The sequence below is a fragment of the Bombyx mandarina genome, chromosome 08, assembly GCF_030267445.1.
Source record: "Bombyx mandarina strain Sakado chromosome 08, ASM3026744v2".
Classification (NCBI taxonomy): domain Eukaryota; kingdom Metazoa; phylum Arthropoda; class Insecta; order Lepidoptera; family Bombycidae; genus Bombyx; species Bombyx mandarina.
In genome coordinates, this window is record NC_143215.1 from 15,260,041 (window position 1) to 15,281,621 (window position 21,581).

General features: G+C 39.5%; 1 protein-coding gene across 14 annotated transcripts in view; it reads left to right on the plus strand.

Annotated features, from left to right (window-relative positions):
• HDAC4 (histone deacetylase 4) overlaps positions 1-21,581 on the plus strand; it is a 102,103-nt gene that overhangs the window by 58,622 nt on the left and 21,900 nt on the right. The window lies entirely within an intron of this gene.

Sequence of the window (21,581 nt, forward strand, 5' to 3'; positions counted from 1 at the left end):
GCCACCCTTGGGATCAGCATAACGTTGGTTCATATTTTTTTGATTCTAACAGTTTTACAAGCGGGCTGACTTGAGGTCTGCCTTCTTTGGACTGGGCAGGATAGTAATTAACAGGGAATTAAGCTAAAGAACGAGTTGAAGATAGCAGAATGTCTAATGATTAGTTGAAGTGAACGATCGGTTCGTTAATTTGTGGTCTATTTTATGTACATGTGAGAACGGTCCATAGAGCGCCTTGTCGTTCAGGGCAAAGTAGAAAGCACCAGACCTCGTGGAAGGTTGCCCATGCGATGGACCGACCAGATCAAGTCGGCAGTTGGCGGCTGTTTACATGAGTGTACCAGGCTCACACCACAAACCGCGAGGAGTGGCGATTGCTCGTGAGGCGCATAACATCTGCCAACAGCAATGATGCTGGACGACGACCACGACTGCTCTGACAAGAGTGATACGACATACGAATACGAGAACGGTCAGTTCTATCTTTGATCTCTGGTTCGTCTACGTCTTTCAGGAAGGCGTTAAAAGTACTGCTTGTCGCTAGTCACGTCCGCCCTCGTTCCATTTCTTCGTTTTGTTTTTTCTTGGATCACCTGTCAAGTCTCTGTCTTAGTATATGTCAGTCATTGTAGGTCCAATCTCCTGTCAAAGAGGTTGCACACCAGGACAAGTAGGAATACCTTATGGACACTTGACAGACTCGTATTATTTTCAAAATTACAAATTGAAGTTCCGTTACCTCAGTTATATTATTAGAAACTGAAATAACGTGTGTGACATAACAAAAATAAATGTGACTCGTGTTATTTTAATTGTTGTTTCCGTATTAGAGTTCCATAAATATGTATAATGTAATTTTCACACACGAGCCAAGTTAAATTGCTTGAATAATCGCATTCACTGTTTTATATTCAAGGTTGTTCGAGTGAAAAAAAACCGGCCAAGTGCGTGTCAGATAACTCATAATGAAAGGTTCCGTACTCATTAAAGTTCACAGCTACAATACAAAGTTATTTATAAATTTTATAATAGCCGTTAAGAATAATACCGGTCGAAAATGTTGTAAATCGAAAAACTTGTCAATATATTTATTTAGGTATACTAACACTCGTTGAAAGTTTGTTCAAAAATTCGTATTCAAACACCTTCAGAATTAACTGCTAGCTATTTTATGACCCAAAAAAAATATGTTTAGCCAACTAGTCACTTATATTAATATATGTGTGTATACACATAATTTTCACTCGTTACCTATTTAATCCATCCAAAATTCACGTGAAACCAGCAACATGTATGTAATTTCGATATCGCCCTCTCATGCGGCTTATAGAAAGCACCCACGTTTCTAATTTTATCTATAGAATTACAAATAGACGAAATTCAAATTTACCAATTTCTGTGTTGCGGGTCCCGAATACATAGAAATAAAATTTTAAGTCGAGAAATAAAATTAAATTTAATTTTTATATTGTGCTCGTGGACAGTGACTTGTATGTATAACTGACCGTGACTACACGTGCCACGCCGCCGCTCACACGAGACGGTAATAGTATGTCAACTCTGAACTCAACCGGCCATTGCGAGTACGACCTCCAGCGACCAGAGTCCTCCTATCTATTTGTTTTACTAAAAATTTCCTTTAGGCATTTTTCACATTCCCCTTTGCATTTTTTTCACTTAACAACTGCTGGTAGGCAGTCTTGTGAGCTCGCACTAGTACCAAAACCTTGCCGCGAAGCAGTAATGCGCTCTGGTTTGAAGGGTGGGGCAGTCGTTGAGCTATAGAATGAGACTCATGTCACACGGTGGTTGGCTGCATTTGGTTGATTGGTATTAATGTCTATTTGCTCCGGTAACCACTTAACACCAGGTCCGTGAACTCATCTAACTGAGGTAATGGTCATAATATCCAACCCGTGTTGGCGTATTGGATATCGCAGATTCGCAGGCATTTGGCACTTGGTTGTATAGTTAGCACGCACGGGTAGGTATAGCAGTCCTGTTCTTTTCTGCCGCAAAACAGTCGTGCTTGGGACAACCGTTATTCAGGCAATCGAGACTTCTATGACTCATGTCTTAAGTTAGGCGGTCGGGTGGCATTCACGTCGTTGATATATGCGAGCTACGATAACCACTTTACACCATGTGAACCATAAATTCGCTCTCCTGTCTACGCCATAAAAACGCTGCATTGGAATATTTTTTATGGCCGTGGCTATAGTTGTTTTTAGTCATGAATTCTAGTTCTATTTATATCTCAGTTGGACGGTTTAGCGTTATTCTATTTATAGTCATGACAAAACGCTCGAGTCTGTGCACACCCCGGCCCCCTCCTCCACGCCCCCTGCAACTGACAGTATACTATCGACAGTATTAACATGAAAACTTATGGTAAAAGAATTTGTTACTCGTGTATCGAAATAAAAAGGAGGTCTTATTTGTTTGTTAGGCATAAATTTGCATAGACATTAAAAATTCGGAACACGTGTAGACTGTTTCGCGTGTAGCATACATTGCTTGGTTTATTCTGAGGATTATACGAGTCGTTGACATGATAATTTATTTAAGGTTTAATTTCATGTTTTTTTTCACATTCTCGCAAACGACTTGCGCGATAAAACTATGAATATTGAATAATAAAAACAAAACCGCAAAATTTATAAATTTGCGTCCTTTTAAACTGTTTTCAAAAGTTAGTGACGTCGGATATATAAATATAAACTTAAAAGCCTTTTTATTTCTTGCAACCAATAATTAACAAATTTCATAATACATACAATGTATACCCTTTTTTCCCTTATTTGCAAAAACCTCTTCTCGAGTAAAGGCCTCCTTCAACGAAAACCAATGTTTCCTATTCTGGGCCACTTTTATCCAGTTCTTACCGCTGTCCTTGTGATGTCATCCTGCCATCTTGTGTAAGGTCTACCTCTGTCTCTCTTTCTCACTGTACCGCTCCACAAAGTAACTTTTTAGATCCATCTTTCATCTTGTAACCTTGCTACATGGCCCGCCTATTTTGATTTCAGTCTTTGGGCATGGTTTAGAGCATCGGTGGCTTTTGATATGTGTATATTTTTTTTGTATCTTATTTTTTGTCTTATTTCAGTTCATTAATGTTCAGCCTACTATGTTTCAAGCCTCGTTGGCATCTGGTGATTTTGTTCCTAATTTAATTAATAAAATTCACGGTTGAATCTCACAGGCACAGCCCACTGAGTCAGGTTAAGCCCGTTAGCTCACCTACCCGTCTGCGCGTAGCTGTAATAGCTCCATAGGCCACCATCGAATAGGAAGGGAAAAAAATTTAACTTCATGTCTTAATGTGGGTCTTATAGGCTCTCGTAAGACCAGCTAAGCCGTCAAGTGGGTATACTTACTACACTGGGATAAAAACCGATCATAAATAACACTTTGAATAAAAAACTAAAAATAGATTTTCCTCAAAGCAAACAAATACAAAATTTATTTAAGAGCAATTCTATAGGTATTATTAGTTCTGTTAATAAATATGGATGTTTTCCTGTAAAACTTACAATTCATTACTAATTAGTAAAGGTCACAAGAGATCTACTCCAGCAAGGGACTGATGAAGACAACTTAAAAGGTTTAGTTATCGTGATCTTAAGGATAACGCGATGCGACTATGCTGGGTACGATTGCTGTAGGCGTGCGCTGATGGATGTATCTACATACTGAACACGTGTTCATGTAGGAGCTTTATGAAGAGTGTAAACATGCGTAATGGACTGGCAAGTCTTGAGAACCCGTTTTAGGTCTCATGCCTATTTTTGCTGTAGGAAATCAAACGTTCCAGCTTGAAGAGTGGGGCAGATGTTATACAATACAACTCCCACTCCATTTTTTTTATTGCTTAGATGGGTGGACGAGCTCACAGCTCACCTGGTGTTAAGTGGTTACTGGAGCCCATAGACATCTTCAACGTAAATGCGCCACCCATTTGAGATATAAATTCTAAGGTCTCAGTATATGTCCCAAGTCCAGGTCCCAAGGTGGCCGTATTCGCCAAGTGATGGTTATTGGCTCTGTAACCTTAACGCCGCGTGGGTTGTCGGCACGTCAGCTTATCTAGTACAATAAAAAAAGCGTAGTTGTATAAAAACTTGTTAATATTGATGGAAAACAGGATTTGATTAGTGCAAAAGGACCCAATATTGAACGACGCAAGCTTTGATTATATGACGTGTATATAATCAGAGGACGCAAGTTTGTTTGTTTGGCACGCCCTCGCACTTCCAGCGGTGACTGTACTGTACCTGTTCTATTTATAGTAACGGATTGACAATCATGCGTTCTAGCCGTGTTTATTTATGATATAATTTAACTATGTTACACATTATGCTGTCAGGATTAATAGTACTTGCGATTCAATCTTTTGTATTATATTAAACGTCTACTTTAATATCCAGTCTTCGCTGACCACGTAATGTAGAGTGAGATAGGCGATGATAACCCGATGTAATAGACAGTTCGTCATGGTAAACCTGATGATGGAATCATTTAAAAAATGATGTTACCAATACCGGGAAAATTAGTATATGTCTAGTATAATCGAAATTCGACCATATTGACAGACGTCTCAAAGTTTATGTTCATGTTATGTATTACATTTTTGTTGTTACCGAATTTTTTTTGGATGAGTGGAAAAACAAATTCTTCATATCATTATATAATATAATATATAGATTTAATAATAAATGTACCAAACAAGACCATTAATTACAAAATCTTCTGTTCATTGACCGGCTCTTTGTTCGTTTAGTAGCTGTGGACATAATTTGAATTTACTAAAAAAATCTCTCTCTCTGTCTCCAAAATGTCAAAAAGAGCATTGAGAAATAAAAAATATTGTTCATTTGTAAGTGTTTTTCTTTGTCTTTTTAAACGTTGTATCATTGTTGTTGGCACTGCAAATGACGACAGATGGCGCTCGAGTAGTTCAAAAAAATCGATGTTTTTCATATATCAGTCACTGCGAACTGTGAACTGGTAGCCCACTGAGTTTCTTACCGGATCTTCTCAGTGGGTCGCGTTTCCGATCCGGTGGTGTTTCTGCGAAGCACTGCTCTTGCTACGGCCAGCGTTAGCAACACTCCGGTTTGAGCCCCGTGAGCTCACCTACATGTTAGGGTGAAGCTGAAATAGCCTCTCAAGGCTATCAGCACAGGTAGAAAAGAAAAAAAAGAAAAAAAGTGAACTGCTTTCACAAGCACGTTACATATTATAATTATAATTAATCTAAATATTGAGGTGTCAGTGATTACGATGGAATTTCGATTATTACGCGAAAAGTAATTAAATGAAATGATGACAGTGGTCCCCTATCCATCCACAACGTATAAACCAATTACAATTTGCACAGTAAACGTCACCGATATCCGATTTAATGGCTCTAATCTCGAGTTATAACATCATGATCAATACTTTTTTTTATGATTGAGCGATTATTGGTGTCCGGATGCCTTTCTAGTTTCACAAGGACAGGTGGATGAACAAGGTCTCAGCCAGGAGGGGTGGGATTTGTTAACAGCTACCCGAGCGCCTCCAAGGGAGACCTGACAACTCAAGAGTAGCTGCTTCGCGAATGAGTGTGTTGGTGTGTTGAGTGACCAACAGTTGAACAGAGTCTGAATAGCCATAAAGCGCTGGAAGCCGGAGCGCCACGTCTATCCGCGTCCGCCAAGTGGAGAACATCGTGTTGGACGAGTTGCCGCGTCGTCACTATTTCGGTCGCTGTCGATACTTTCCCGTACGTCCGTTTATTCCCGGAGTCGGAGTTAACGGCTTTCTATATTTAGTCCGTTCATTGTTTGGTCTTACACAATTTTAGAAAGTTGCCGGGCGTTACGGGTTCATGTGGCCGCGCCGCCTGTACTGCGCTTCGTCGCTCGTGGACATCAGCAATGCAAATCGTCTAAGGGTTCTTAGACCTCTTATAAAGGAGTTCATAGCATAGCGGTCGGGAAACACCAGGTCCAATAACGGTCTTTTGACTTGTATTATGGTTGAACAGACGACTCCAAGCGGTAGGAGTGAATTCTGAAATCATCTCAATTAATTGCTTAGATCACTCCCCATTAAGAACAAACCGTATTACATCCATAGGCTTAAAACTGTCAGATTATTTAATTGTAAGTCTGTTTGTACGGTCCCTAATATATGTATTACCGATAGAAACGTACATCGTAAATATACTTTATTTACTTCAATTATGTGTTTACATTTGATAAATATTAAATAGTTGTCACATAAAACATGTCAAGACTACTAGCGACCCGCTCTCACTTTGTTTCGGGGACTGTAATTATTAATTATTGATCTTATTGAATATTCTTTTACACAAATCTGATCTTGACACTAATAAATAATAAAAAAAAACGTAACAAACAAAAAAAATCTAATCTTTCCTCTTTCTTATATCGTTTCACTATTCTGGTAATAACGGATTACAAATCTAGTCTAGTCTAGTCTAGATATATAAAAATTAATCACTGTTCGTTAGTCTCGCTAAAACTCGAGAACGGCTGGACCGATTTGTCTAATTTTGATCTTGAATTATTTGTTGAAGTCCAGAGAAGGTTTAAAAGGTAGATAAATATAAAATTGCTCGGAATTAAATAAAAATAACAATTTTGTTTTTCCTTTGGTGTGTCCCCGCCGGACGAATGCCTCTTGTTTGTTTTAAGTTTATTTTATACAAAAGTTTAGGTCTTTTAATTATCGATTGAGGCACTACGAAGTCTGCCGGGTCAGCTAGTACAAGATAAATATATGCTGTCACGGGCTTTTAGGACAATTTGAGATAATCATTTCCAATTTACATTATATACGTGTAACTCCACCTGTTTTTGCGGTGCACGTCAGAATAGCTCGCAGATGGCAGATTTTTTTCCTTTTTACTTGACACTAATCGTTATATTTTGGATAATTCACACTATACATATTTTTATAGGGAAGGAAGGAAGAAGAGTGAGTAAATTAAAGTAATTGAGGAGAGAGTAAATTATATTTTTAAATGCTTTTATTAGCGTTGAGTAGTCGTCGTGGCCTAAAGGATAAGACGTCCGGTGCATTCGTATCGAGCGATGCACCGGTGTTCGAATCCCGCAGGCGGGTACCAATCTTTCTAATGAAATACGTGCTTAACAAATGTTCTCGATTGATCTCCACGGTGAAGGAATAATATCGTGTAATAAAAATGAAACACGCAAAATTATGTGGTTGATTACTGGTATCACCACCTTGCCTATTTCTGTCGTGAAGCAGTAATGCGTTTCGGTTTGAAGGGTGGGGCAGCCGTTGTGACTATACTGAGACCTTAGAACTATATCTCAAGGTATGTGGCGCATTTACGTTGTAGATGTCTATGGGCTCCAGTAACCACTCAACACCAGGTGGGCTGTGAGCTCGTCCACACATCTAAGCAATAAATTAAAAAAAGCTTGGCATATATCTCTCTATGTTTATTTCTATGTAACGGAATCTGTGAAAACATTTTCTGCGACTTCAAGGCGTTCAATTGACTTGAACATTCGCACGCGCATCGAGGCCCGATGACAATACAATAATTTAATAATTACTGTATTGTCATTAAAAACAAAAGGCAAAAAAAATATTGAATTAATTGTTAGTTCGGTTTGCTATTTGAGCGTGTTTTTTTTTTATAATAGTATCTATAATAATAAATATGTTTTAATAAATAATTGTCACCGACCGGAATAAATGTAAACATATTTGATAATAAACATAATTTAGATCATTTTAGATCAATGTGATTAAAATTCTTAGTATTGCCTATCGTAGTCATAAATTTGAATATTTCTAAATAAAATTACTGAACTAATTTGAATAATATTTGAATTTATAAACTTGTTTTTGTTATTTTGTGCATATTTTGAAATTAACCTCATATTATACTTGTTGTATTTCCTCTGAAGTGTTCGCGATTCCAACACATTAATGTTATAATAAGTTTTAGCTTACATTTTCTTTAGTAGTAGCGTTGTTGGTTGAACGACCTCACTGCCTACCTGGTATTAAGTCAGCATTTTCATAGATAACAATGCCGCCACCAATCTTCGTATGAAGTCCGAATCGCAATTTACGATTGTCCCATCCTTCGGTAAGCACGCATGCTTATACTGCGAGAATAACCGTCAGGAGGGTAGTACTAGTGTGGGACAACAAGATTAGTTATTACGCCGATCTGTAGGTTCTGCTAATTTTATGTATACCTTACACGGTACTGTAATATAATGTATACCTTTTTTTTTTTTTTTTTTAAAGCTGGGGAATCCATTTACGGATACCCGGTCGAGAGGGGTAATAGACCGGGTTATGTCGGACTCCGGCGCCTCCAGAGAAGAAGAGGGAGAAGAGGAAGACCAAAGTCCTCCTCTTCTTCCAATTCCTACCTGGAGACTACGCCTTGAGAAAGGCGCGCGAGGCGCTGCGCGGCGTCTACCACGCAGGACCCGCCCCGCAAAACCGACTACCGACTAAACCCCATCGAGCTCCACCACTCCGACTCCACGAAACCTACGGTACCGCACAATGCGCGCCGCAGGCTCGCCGTCGCCGGTACCCATCCTGACAATAGAACGGGATCCAATCCCCGGGAAGATCCCGCAGGACGTCGTCTCAGGAGACACCGTGAGTGGCGCATAGGAGCCACCTTGCGCCGCCTCACCACGGAACCGACAGCAGAGCACCGGGCGCCCCCGCACCCAGTACCCAACAGTCCCTACGGGAGATTAACGGGAGCATCGTGCCCGCGTCGCCCACCCCGCCTTCTTCGCTGAGGAGCCGAAGAGGGATTCCACTCCCTTTCGCGCTCCTCAGCCTCGCGGAAGGCCATGACCAGGTCGCAAAATCTGGCCATGGCCTCCCACGAACTCTCGTCCTCTAGCATGCGGGCAATGACAGCCCGCAAGGAGAGGTCCCTCCCCAGCACCGCGATGAGATCTCGCCGCGGGTGCTCCCAACGCGGGCACGCTTCGAGTGCGAATATAATGTATACCTGAATAATTAATATTTCGTTCAATTCTTAAATTCCGAATTCTTAAAATATCCATAATGAAGTTAGCCGCATGCGTCGCGCAAGCTATGCATCTTTCTTTGGCTCCGCCTCAGTCCTGTAAAAAATGAATCGCATATATTTATGTGAATAATAATAAAGTAAAATAAAAACACGAAGTCGTTCCAGATTTAGGTTTAACAGTTTATAAATAAACGCAGCACGGAATGCGCCCATCTGTATTTAGACTAAGACGTTTCGTGGCGGGAGAGATATGTTTGTGTGTGTCTATTTGTGTGCGCGGCAAGGGAACAGGTTGACGGGGGAAAAAGAATTGGGGAAAGCGAGGCACGTGTCGAGGACCCGGCTCTGTTGACAGGTGCACGTGCTCTAGGTCAAAGCTTAGACACGTGTGTGTCGCCAAAGGAGTTATTTTTTTGTAGGTTCCTTGTAAATAATTTCACCTGTTATATTTTGTTTTATTTTTTAATATGTCCCAATAAATTTGCTTAGTCGCTTTTGTGTATGTAAAGCCTCACATATGTCGATACAGGTTTTCGTGAGCTCTAGACATGATGACTACGAAAAAGTAGTTGTACAGTTTCACAATATAACGTCTTCGTCTGTGACCAACGGAACTATTAGGAATTCGGTCGGGGCCGGAAATTTAACGGTTATTAGGGTTTTCGATTACAACAACTAATTGAGGCCTATAAAATCAAAGGCAGCTAAATCCAAGTCTGTCAAATATTCAGGCAAACTGCAAAAATCGGCCCTAAACACGTCATTACGGATCCTCCCGATCCATCGAAGTACTGCTCTTGCTAGGGCCAGTGTTAGCAACACTCCCGGTTTGAGAAGCTGTAATAACTGTTCGGATAGCTAAGATATTCTTTATTTTAAAGCAGATTTATAAAGAATGAGAATATTACTAATAATCTGAATTTTAAATGATAAAACTTCGTTTATTAGTACTTAGTACGAAGTAAAAAATAAAAATTTTGAACTGAATTTGTTAGAGATTTAGCTGCATTTGTTATAACATGAAAACACTAAAGCGTGTCCAACTAACTAAACAAGATAGCGCCATTGGTAATCCATTTTACGACATTAAGGCGTTTAGCTGCCTTTGATTTTACAGGCCTCAATTGCACCTTGTCCAGTTTTGTTCGCGTTAAGGGCTCGCGTACCATAAGCCTGCTAAATATACAAGTGTCGATTGCATTCGTTAGTAAATGAATATGGTTTACCGTACTGATCGTAATTATTGTTTACTTTTGAGTTTTTTTACTGTTGTCGTTTCGTCAGTACCAACATAACACTGAATCGAACTGGAGACGAGCGTGTCGGTACATAAAGATATTTATTGGAACTATATTATGGTGTATAAGAATTTTAATCGCAGAATTTTTTTTTTTGTTTTTCGCTAGTTCGTATCTTTTCTATTTGCCTATATTTTTTTATTTTTTTGTTGTTGCTGAGATGTGTGGACGAGCTCACAGCCCACCTGGTGTTAAGTGGTTACTGGAGCCCATAGACATCTATAACGTAAATGTGCCACACACCTTGAGATATAGTTCTAAGGTCTCAGTATAGTCACAACGGCTGCCCCACCCTTCAAACCGAAACGCATTACTGCTTCACGGCAGAAATAGGCGGGGCGGTGGTACCTACCCGTGCGGACTCACAAGAGGACCTACCACCAGTAATATATATAAATAAGTATAGGTAAACAAACCTAGATGATAAGTAGTTACCGTCGCTCATGGACATCAGCAATGCCAGGGGCACAGCCAAGTCGCCGCCTATCAGAAACCGTTTCTTCGAACTGCACGCAAATGATAACTTAATATAAGATAAGTCATTTATTGTAACTTGTTTTGTTTAATAGCTTGTAATTTGTAATAGAATCTGAAAAAAACCCACCTGAATACTGTTACACAAAACAAAATTATTTTCAGAACAAAGTGAAAGAATGCCTGCTTATTCCTGCCGTGAAGCAGTAATGCGTTTCGGTTTGAAGGGTGGGGCAGCCGTTGTAACTATACTTGAGACCTTAGAGCTGGCGCATTAAGTTGTAGATGTCTATGGGCTCCAGTAACCACTTAACACCAGGTGGGCTGTGAGCTCGTCCACCCATCTAAGCAATACAAAAAAATCGAGTATAATTTGAGCCCAATAAATCGGATATACGACTGCTGTAAACTGTTATTGCTTTTTAAATATTCGATACTTAGAACGGATGGCATTGTCCAATACAGCTCAATCTAAAACTGCAACGACAAAGCCAACAACAACTTTGAAATATTTACATAATCGAACAAAAGAACGCACACATACGAACGTGCCTCAATCGTCACGGAATCCTTTGGGCGGTGAACTAGCAGCCTTTGTACGTTAAACTAATTATAGAAATACTATTTATAAGCGTGATTCACTCCTGCGCCGCGCCGCGTACCAAACGAACGATTTATACGCAGCGCACATCTGGGTGTTGGCCTATTTTTTAAATCGTGTCTTATTAATAATATTATTATATGATGTTTCGTTAAATGGTAAAGGGTTTTTTGGTGTACATCGTTCGATTAGCTCACGATTCAAACCCTTAACTGGTACCTGTGGTCGTAGGTTCTACGCCGTGAATTCAATATCACAATCTGCAAGTAGTTTCGTTTACTAATAGTTATGTTAAATTATTATTCTCATTTGTTAATTGCAATAAAATTATCAGCTGTTCCATTATAGTTTTCGTAAAACACTGTGTTATTTATTGAACCTATTCTCTATTTTTCTTGGTTGTCATGCATAAGATTGACCAATTAGATCCCGGTGACGCTGGTTTTTGTCGTTTATTCAATAAATATTCCAAGAATACATTACAATCAATGACGTCTTATATATAATGTATAATCTAAATAAAATATTAATACAGCTTACTTTGCGTTGTCTTTATAAATGTTGTGGAATAATCGTATTGTTCGTAAATTACTGATCATTTCAAGATGGTAATGTTACGGTAAATAAGTAGGACTTGTTTGGGGTTGGAGTATTCAAGCAGCATTGCAACTGAATCGAGTCTGCAGAATCGCGAAATCGAGCAAGTCGCAATAGCGGAAGTGGTTCTTTCTGTCGGTCATTCGATTAGAACCGCGGGTTTTCAAAATGAATCAAACGAGTCGAAACTCCCCCTACTTTCTGATTGATTTGTCTATCTGCTTGCTTTCCGCGTGTTGAACTATCAATCTATTTTTCTCCTATCTAATCGCTGGTAGCCTAAGGGGCTATTCCAACTACGCAAAGATGGGTAGGTAGAAGAGCAGTGCTTCGTTAAATTTACCATTGGATCGAAATCGTGACCCAATAGAAAATCTGGCGAGAAATTCAGTGGGCTGTGTCTATGGAATAGGTTGTACGTCGAACTCTCGTGACCAGTGCTTGGAGACTCTAAAATCGCCAAGAGTCGATCTAGAGGATTCGACCAGATATGTTTTGGGCGACGGCCGCTTTTCCTTAACCCGTCACCTGAGTTGAAGATTATATAGTTGGAGGGGGCCACGAAAAGAGTGTTATGCGCCGCTTTTTCAAAGAAGCGTTCTGACGCAGTCTTCAGAAACTTACGTATCGGTTCTAATTGGAGGTCATCGTGAATATTTACATTTCTCATGTACCACGGTGATCCGACGATTATCTTGCAGAAACAGGATTGGACTATCTGTAGAGGATTAATGTTTGTACAATCTATTTAAGGAGTCTTTATGTACCTACCATTTACCAATCAACAAGTCAGTAATGTTCTGGGCCTCACATATAGAACGAATGATTTTTAGAAACGGTTGCCACTATTGAGAGTCTTTCTATGAGCACTCACGAATAGTTCACATCGTGTACTTGCGTTTTATAATTTGAATGTTAGTTTTCCGTTGTTTCAGGTCTAGTAACAAAAACATATCAATAATGATACTCCGGGAAATTGAAAACACACGTTCCGAAGCTGTGTATTCTTAGTTGATACGAGAGGGCTCGATCGAGCGACTGAAGACGTATGTAAATAAGGATATCAATGTAGGAAGGAAATAAAAACGCCCCCTATAAAGAAACAAGACAGTGCTTGCTGCTAATTACCAATACAATAGCATTCCTGATCCTGCGGACAGAATGGAAAGCAGTCGACGTCGCCCAAAACACGTCATTTCAGATCCTCCCGACCCACTAACGGTGCTTTTAGGTACCTAAAGCACAGACTATCGTTCCGTCGAACCCGTCGCTCGCGACGAAGGGCTTGACGAGTAAATTAAACCAACAGGCACAGCTCACTGAGTTTCTCGCCGGATCTTCTCAGTGGGTCGCGTTTCCGATCCGGTGGTAGATTCTCCGAAACACGGCTCTTGCTAAGGTTCATGTTAGCAACGTCGTCAGGTAAAGCCCCGTGAGCTCACCTACTAGTTAACGTTGCGCTGAAATAGGCTCCCAAGGCTATCAGCTTAGGTAGGAAAAAAATTGCAATAGGAATGGAAAGATTGATTTTTCATATTCGTACTCAATTGTAATGCAATTAGAAACGTGCGTTGTCCGCGACACAAGATCTTGAAATTAGATTCGAACTTCTTGAAGCATGATGTATTTTATAATAAAACAGAAATTAAATTAGATGTTCATTTCACGAAGAGACCAGCCACTTTTCGTTTCAGCGGCTTCGGAAACATTCCTCCTAAAATGCTCGCAGATAAATTCGTGCATTTGGCAGTCAGTTAACGGTTGCATCGACGAACGCAGACTATTAATAAACTGTAAACACTCCTGTGGAGTTTTCATTCGCGTTCGCTCTCACGTGTTTTTTCCGCTATCCCGAAACATTTCATAAACATCGTGTTATAGTTTAACAGCCGGACGGGATGCTGGGTTCGTTCCGAGTCGGTTCACGGAATCGCCGTCCGTCCGCGTCGTGCTCGACGGAAATAGACGCCAGACACACGCGCGTGAATTTGACGGGAGACAGTGACTTCGCCTGACAAATCGATTTTAATGGAACACGTAGTTTCATCATCGTAATAACATTTAAGGCCAGTTACTCAGGAATTTTAGCCGCATTATACAGGTCGACGACCTCATGGCTCACCTGACGTTTACTCTTTATTGGAACTCAGCGATATCAAAGAACGGCACCACTTACTTTGCAATATAATTGTATCGAGTTCCCTTTCGCATAATCTAAGGTTACCGTATTCGACCATGACATCCGCGTCATATTATTATGGTGTCTATGATTGTAGTCTGGTACCAGTTAGGCCAGCTTGTCCACTCATTTACGTTGGAAAATACCTGAATCAGTCTTTTAATTGTGTAGCGGTAAATCGTAACCACATCAATTATTAATTTAATAAGAAAAACATTGCTTGCTTGTTTGCTTTGACGTCATACAGTCCTGTTAAAAGAGCAACAGCTGTTTAGACGGCTTTTGTGCATGAATTATCTACGATTTTAGTTTAGATGTAACTGAAAGCGTTGTTTACATGAATAACGTGTTGAATTGAAACACAGACAAGACATTGTTTGTTCGTTACGCTTCGTAATGCTATTATTAGGTTACGTTAACTCATTAACAATCACATCAAAACAGAATCATTGACGTAAAACATTATTTACAATTCATAATGAACGCCACGTGCCCTAACGTAATACCCGATCGTATGTACACGGGTGTTCCGAAAATATTTCATTTCATACATTTTATTTTCGTTACTCGTGTATTTTTAGGAACGATCTCTCTTTCTCGTTTTTTTTTTATGAAACGATACAAGACATTACAGTTATGCGCTGTATCGAAGAATATAAAAATAAGTATTTTTTTAATTTTAAATGTTACGTGTTGCATCAAGATACTGCAGCTTAGGCGCTAATTATTTATTTCAACGACTGCACTCTACTGTTCTCGTCCGGAAAGTAAAGGTCTTTCGACGCATATCTTACTCAAAAAATATCGAATTGAAGTATAAACTATTTGTTTTGCATATGCAAGATCTTTTAAAACTATTCTATTTACTACTGTTTAGATTTACCGATGTTTCCTTTTATGTACATTTTGCACCAAATCAATACATAATATACAAATATCGTAAAGTAAAACCTTGCGAAGAGAGAAGTGTAAGTCAATTGAACGACAGGAGTCCCGACACGCGTGTTGTTTAACGTAGAAAAATTCGACTGAATCAGTTATTTTACTGGTGGTAGGACCTCTTGTGAGTCCGCGCGGGTGGGTACCACCACTCTGCCTATTTCTGCCGTGAAGCAGTAATGCGTTTCGGTTTGAAGGGTGGGGCAGCCGTTGTAACTATACTTGAGACCTTAGGACTTATATCTCAAGGTGGGTGGCGCATTTACGTTGTGGATGTCTATGGGCTCCAGTAACAACTTAACACCAGGTGGGCTGTGAGCTCTTCCACCCAACTAAGCAATAAAAAAAAAAAGTTATATTGTGAACGAATAAAACAATTACAAGTAAACATTGATTTTTATAAATGTATTTAAATGTATCGTTCTTGCAACTAATTGCGAGTGTCACTCTTGTATTTTTTTTATTGCTCAGATGGGTGCACGAGTTCAAAGACCGCCTGGTGTTAAGTGGTTACTGGAGCCCATTGACATCTACAACGTAAATGCGCCACCCACCTTGAGATATAAGTGAGTGACATATAAGATAAGGTCTCAAGAATAGTTACAACGGCTGCCCCGCCCTTCAAACCGAAACTCATTACTGCTTCACGGCAGAAATAGGCGGGGTGCCGTGAAGCAGTAAATTTGACTATTATAGTAATATTTTGTTCGTTCAATGTGGAGTGCACATTTGGTTATTAAAATAGCCCACATTTTACCGCGATGACGTTGTAAACAGTTTACAAGTACGTAAATAGACCGCGTTCGATTCTGTATGTGGGACGTTCGAAGATTGCTTTTATGGCTGTTTATATTTGGCGTCCGCCGTGCCGGGAGCGACGACGGTGCTTCGCGCTGCGACCTTTGGGTAGTTTAGATTAGGACTATACGGCAATCGACGCGACGCAGCGCACGGGAACACCACTTGCATCGAAAAAATATGAGAAACGAACAGAAAAGAGTCTACTGTACATTTATTAGAAACTAGCGGCCCGCTCCGGTCTTTAACAAAAATTTCAACGATATTAATAAAAGAACATTTATTGCGGCATAACTGTAATAGTTAGACATATGCTGTCGCAACATTTTTTGTAAATAATAATGTGTTCTACAAAGTCGTAGTACATTATTTTATTCTATCATCAATAGTTTTCGCAGGACACGTGATTTAAAGAATATTTTAGGTAATTTTTTTACACCTTGGGTTACATTTTTGGAGTTTTAGTAAGGTTTCCTATTTTTTTAGAAAAAAGATTATAGCCTATGTCACTCGGGAATAGTGTAGCTTCCAAACAGTGAAAGAATTTTTCAAATCGGTTCAGTAGTTTCGGAGCCTATTCAATACAAACAAACAAACAAACCTTTCCTCTTTATAATATTATAAGTATAGATAGTATAGATGAAAAATCGGCGGATTGTCATTCTTGATGTCTACGGGTGACTGCTATAAGTATATAAATCAGGGCAGGCCGTTGGCTGACAATGAATTAATTTTTTTTTAATATTGGCCCTGAAGAGACGGAATTTTTGCCAGAAATCTTTCAATAGATTTTCATTAAATATGAATCTATGATTAGTATTGAAACTAAAACATTTCGAAATTGATTGATTATTTTTTATTGCCTGATCAAAATCTGACATATGTATAAATTATCTTACAAGTTACAACGTAATAATATAACATTATAAGAACGGGAACTGTAGGTGTCAGAATCAGAACCAAAGTAAAACTAATATGCGGTAAGCTTTCATTTATAACGTATATTTCATATATATACTTTTTTATTTAAACGGTTCATTAACATTATGAATCCTATCCAATTAATATAAAGTACAGCTAATCGAAAAACACATTTAGTGTAATAAAATTTTTTTGTTTTTGTTTTGAACAAAACGAAAGGCACCTACCTACCTACCTACCTGACTGTACCAGCCACGTGACATCTGTTTCCGAACAAAAAACCAATTTCGTCCGGAACTCACATTTTCGTTACGAAACAACTTTAGAGAAAAATGTTTTTTTTTGTTAAAAAATAACCGCATGATTAGGAAATGTATCCAACTTTAGTGGGATGTGGCGTATTGTTTACGGCAAGCATTGTTGGTAAACAAACGAACTGAAATCTGTCTACTTAAACGGTACGACGAGCTCACACCCACCTGGTGTTAAGTGGTTACTGGAGGCCATAGACATCTACAACGTAAATGCGCCACCCGCCTTGAGATATAAGTTCTAAGGTCTCAAGTATAGTTACAACGGCTGCCCCACCCTTCAAACGCATTACTGCTTCACGGCAGAAATAGGCGGGGTGGTGGTACCTACCCGCGCGGACTCACAAGAGGTCCTACCACCAGTAATTACGCACATTATAATTTTGCGGGTTTGATTTTTATTACACGATGTTATTCCTTCACCGTGGAAGTCAATCGTAAACATTTGTTGAGTACGTATTTCATTAGAAAAATTGGTACCCGCTTGAGATTCGAACACCGATGCATCGCTCAACACGAATGCACCGGACGTCTTATCCTTTAGGCCACGACGACCTGAAATACAAAACCTTTCTAAAGAATATTGTTTAGGCAGCCATGCGATAGATATATGCATATGTATTCAATAGATACGTAGCAGATTGTCCACTGCGAGCATTATTTGACCCGTGAATCAATGTACATTTGAGACACATCATAATCATCCATTGGCTCCACAGTCTCTCACTGCTATATATCTATTCGTGATCCCATTTGTAAAGCGCCCGTTGGTCAACGCTAACGCGTGTGCCTCTCATAACAGATGTCGCAGGTTTTGAGACAGCTAGCGTCGACGTCGTCCTAAACAAGTCATTTCGGTTCCTACTGATCCACTAACGATGCTTTTAGGTACCTCAAGCACGGATCATCGATCTCGTTGACTAAGAGTTCGGCAAATAAATTAACCCACAGCCCACTGAGTTTCTCGCCGGATCTTATCAGTGGGTCGCGTTTCCTATTCGTTGGTAGATGCTGCGAAGCACTGCCCTTGCTAGGGCTAGTGGCTAGTGTTAGCAACGTCACCAGGTTAGAGCCCCGCAAGCTCACCTACTCGTTCATCGACGCTGGCATAGCCCTATAACTAAGATAACAAAATAAAAAAACTGAGACAGAGCATCTTGATATCGGTTTTCGTAAAAGTAAACTATTGTATGGACATTATTAATGACGGAGTCGGTTATTACGTTAACAAATCGCTTGTTGTAACAGTGGTTAAACGGGTTTCCGTAACACAATTCTGTCTGTATCGTTCCTTTTGTGCCTGTATCTGAAAATGTGCCTTGGAATTAGTCCTTAGCAGTGCCTTGACATGAGCGACGTTAACCATGTGTTTGCGAAACATTCGTGCACTCCTGGTCTGAAGGTTAGTACAGCCAATGTGTTAATGCTAGTTTTGCTTTCTGCGCGGGCCCCTTTTGCGATCAGTTGTGTTCGCCAAGATAACCTTGCTAAAAATATATACTATCAACAAAGTAACTATTGGCCTAGTTAAAATCTCCTTCTACGTTGAGTTGTTTCTAGCACGTTGAGTTTAAAATCTTCAAGATCTTGAGCTTCCATTGCTAATCACAGCCACGCCTCATGCCGACCAGACCTGTTCTCCAATAGTCTAAAACTAAATAAAATATGTAATAGCCTAATGAAAATATCTAACCCGATTCGATGTCTAAATAAAGTCCAAGTGCCTAACCAGTTTCGTATAATTCAATTAGTTTAGCACGACGGTATTTAGCTTGAATTAATTAGCAGTATCCGAGGATATGTATTCAGGTCGTCCAGGTCGTACGTTAAATCTGGTATTGAATTCATTATACCGAAAATAGTAAATAAAAAGTCTGCCCAGAGGAAACAATACGTCCTTTTCCAACATGTCATCATAACATTATACCTACAATGAACATCAGCTTGATCGATAGGGTGTTTCGCAATTTATTCCAGTGTTATTTTAAACTTTACCCGTTAGCAACGTTTTTATATATATGTAGTTATGGGTTTTTTTTTTATCACGAAACAATCGGTAGCTCTATCCAAACCTTCATGTTAAGTGACAAACGTATTTTCCGAAACCGGATTGTAACCGAACCCAATGACGTAAGGTGAACAGCCCAACTGGAAATACATACCTATGTGCCTTTAGTGAGTGAACCGAGCTGTTAGCCATGTACTCACATTTTCACTTTTTCAATCAGGCAAATGTAACTGTAACACGCTATTTCATAATTTTGATAATATCATCAGCAATCAATCAGTTCATTGGGTTATCTCTGCAGCTATTATCAGGTTGTACCGCACTTATAATCTTGTCGAATCCTACGTCGTACCTGAAATCTTATTTAAAGCTCGAACACTCGTCCTTCAAAACACCTTGCTACCCCAAAAATAGACATTTATGGTTGCCCTCGCACCATGCGACCCTCAAACCGACCTGTAACGCACAAGGACAGGTCCTATCCGGGGCGGCCTACCAGCCCCTCTAAATATAGACGGTCTAAAAATAGCTTCTACCTTCCCCTCCCTCACCCCGTGCCGCTCGCCTTACCCCACCGACCTCATCATGGCCTTCGTTCCCTCATCCCCGCCCGACCTACATTAAGAAGCTTCAGAGGTCACTGAAATACTGCAGAAATTTAGGATTTTGTGTAGATATTTTGTGTAAATCAAAAAACAAATTCTATTTGTTTACTATATTTCAAATTACAATTTATAGTCTTTTAAATAAATAAGACTCGCAGTCACATTAAGTCTAGTCTAAGAATAATTTGTAATATTGAATCTGTCTATGTATGTATGCCTGAGGATTCAAAGATGAAAATTTCAAATCCCGACCCATTTGGTGCGAATCTGCAGATCACTAGTGGTGATTAGTTAGTGCAGTTCATGGTGATGTATAAGAGAGGCTATTTTATCTTAAATTTCCAACTACAATGCCAGAATAATTTACGGCTTAAACAGGCCGGATGGCGGTAAATACCTCAGTGAGCTTACCATAAAACCTATCGCTTTTAATAACACATACGAGAAGAAATTAAAACTACTTGTACATTCAAGGATAATATCAGAGGACTGTAAAGAGATAATTAGGTAATTAACAATTAACAAAATAATTAGAATAAACGCGGGATTATATCGTAAAATATTTAATTATATTAAAGTTTTAATTAACGTATCTTAGAAATGTATAATCTTAATTATGTCTACGACTTGTCAAAACCGAAAAGAATGTAGACATAAAATTTATAGCTTATATTAAAAATAAGTAGCTATCGAAGTACTATTGCATCATTTGTTCAGGGACGTATGGTAAAAATATGAATATAAATGAGATACAAGAAAACAGCAGTTATGATTTATCGCATTATGTGAATAAAATTATTTCGTAACAAACCAAAAATATTATAAATCGAATCACAGATTAACAAATATGATAAATACCTGTATATATCGGTCTAGTATAACTGCGTCGAAGAGCCCAATTGGGGAGTGTTTGTTCGAGATGATGTCGTCATCTTTTATAAAAACGGCACTACCGGCATCGGAACATTGGGGCTTATAAAACATTTTCAGAGGTCTTTTTTCCGTATCCTGTTCGGCACTGGAACTAACTTCTCTCCACGTGCTTCCTGAACATTTTAAAATGTCCTTCAAACGAGGTTTAAAAGGAATCCTGAGAGATCCACCACCAGATGGGCTATATGCTCGCCGTCTATCCTCGAAGGCAACAAAAATGAAATAAACCAATTCGGCTCAAAGAGTAAATTAGATGAGCCTTCGGCTTCGTGTATTCAGTTGATAGTCGCGTTTTCACAGGTCACTGGGTCATTATATTAAGTCCGCTTCTGAAAATACGCCCGTTTATAAATGTTTAAAGTAACCACTTAGAAGTATAGCATACGTGTCATTCGTTAAATTTTTCGAGCTCCAAATCAATATGATATCTTCAGGACATGAAAGTGCAGATAGTGTGGTGCGCGGACACCATTGTTTATGAAACTCGCTGTTCAACCACTTCGATAAAGCGGCACGACACGAGAATCCTCTCATCGTGGCCGCCGGTAACTACATTCCCGATCCTGCGGACAGAATGGAAAGCAGTCGACGTCGCCCAAAACAACACGTCATTTCGAATCCTCCCGATCCACTAACGGTGCTTTTAGGTACCTCAAGCACCGGTTATCGTTCTTGTCGAGCCCGGTAGATTTTGCAAAGCACGGTTCTTGCTAGAGTTCGTGTTAGAAACGTCGCCAGGTTTGAGCCCCGTGAGCTCACCTACTAGTTAAGGTTACGCTGAAATAGCCTCCCAAGGCTATCAGCTTAGGTAGAAAAAAAAAGCTGTTCAAAATCTCTGTGTAACCGCGTTTGATTT